General features: G+C 36.8%; 1 non-coding gene across 1 annotated transcript; it reads left to right on the forward strand.

Annotated features, from left to right (window-relative positions):
• Positions 1 to 217: 217 nt before the first annotated feature.
• On the forward strand, positions 218 to 357 carry LOC129772037 (U4 spliceosomal RNA). The gene has a single exon (XR_008742547.1). It is a non-coding gene; the product is annotated as a U4 spliceosomal RNA (small nuclear RNA).
• The last annotated feature ends 1250 nt before the right edge of the window (positions 358 to 1607 follow it).

Here is a 1607-nt window from a genome sequence, read left to right on the forward strand (position 1 = left end):
AAGCTGTCGTCTTCGACAGAAGTACTCTAATACTTATTTCCTGTTTTCCCATTTTCCGATGCATAGATGACTTGTCAGTTATTGTATGAGTTATTCATACTTTTTTAGGAATTTGGAAAAATGCATTTTGGAGAAAAATAAATTTTAATTTTAATTTTTTTCGGCGTTTTTTTTTTTTTTTAAATCGATAAACAATTTCCTTCAATATTTTATCATAAGCTTTGCGCAGTGGCGATATCGTAACCAATGAGGTACAATCCGAGGTGCGATTATTGCTAGTTTAAAAAAAATAATATTTTATCAACACTTTGTAGGTCTTATAGTTTTCGAACTAGAAATTTTTGTTAAAAATTAAGAAAAAAAACTGACCCTTTTCAAAAATTAGCATTTTTTTTTTATTTCAAGTATGCAAAGTTACTTAAATGACTACGGGGCTCTTCCTGGATCGGTCACGCTGCCGAGCATCGGATGCTTGAGAATGACCAGCTGGACCGCACCATGGCTCACCCCATACTTTACAACAATTTTTCTTTCAGACTTGTGTTAAGATTTCCTTTCAATCTATTTTCCATTTTCCACATCGTAAAAAAACACGTCACTACGCACCAAAAGTTGACTAAACAGCTACGAAAATTATGTTTGTTTCAGATGTAAATAACTAGCTGTCAAAATCGAGGGGTGCATCGATGAACAAAACACGGTAAAACAAATTTACGCCAGTGGATTTTTTAATGTCATACCCTAAAAGTACCCATTTAGCAACAAAAATCTTTTTTTTTTGTTTTTCTAAAAAAACATCAACAATTCTGAAATGGAAAAAATGGTCTACCAACCACCTAATTTTACGTAGTATTGATAGAAGTTTTCGGAAAAAAATATTGGAACACTTTGATTTGGGGTGGATTTTTTTGTGCTAATCATTCTAGGGTTCCCACGGCAAGAATCCATACTTCCTGAAGCCCAAAACTATGATACGGTTAGTATACGATGCTGGTATCTGTAAAATATTACCTCCTTCACGACTTGTATACTACAAACGGACTATGCTGGAAGATTTACAGTTTTTTTTACCTAGTATCAAAGATCCATTCGGAAAAGTCAACATGTAATACTCCTAGAAGCAATATATATTTCGCTCCGCGCTGCTGCAATCAATTGTGCAATTCCAACTAACAGAAAACTTACTCTCTGAAGATCTTATTCATCAGCACTATACAGCGAAACTTGAAATGTGAGCAGAAATAAATTATTCCTAGCCAAGTCAGCACTGATAAAGGAAGCTAATGCTTGCTGGAAATGTCGCAAACTAATGGTCGTAAGAATTTCCTGAGGATAGCCCCGTATCCGTTATAGTTTCATTTTTTTTGTTCTTTTCTCCCGCCGGCAGAATCCTCGCTGCTTATTTGCATTGCTGGGGGAGACAGCCTTTGTGGTGATATTGCGTTCTGACTCGCAAATCTCCCTTCCAGTACACCAGCGTAGTATCAGATGACTCTCGATTTATCAGTAAACTGTCGTCGTCAAAGGAAGCAGCCAGCCGAGTGGTGCTAGGTGCGGCTTCCTCAGCTGCTCCCGATGATGATGATGATGGTGATGCTCATGTTCCA

The sequence above is a fragment of the Toxorhynchites rutilus genome, chromosome 2 (assembly GCF_029784135.1).
Source record: "Toxorhynchites rutilus septentrionalis strain SRP chromosome 2, ASM2978413v1, whole genome shotgun sequence".
NCBI lineage: Eukaryota > Metazoa > Arthropoda > Insecta > Diptera > Culicidae > Toxorhynchites > Toxorhynchites rutilus.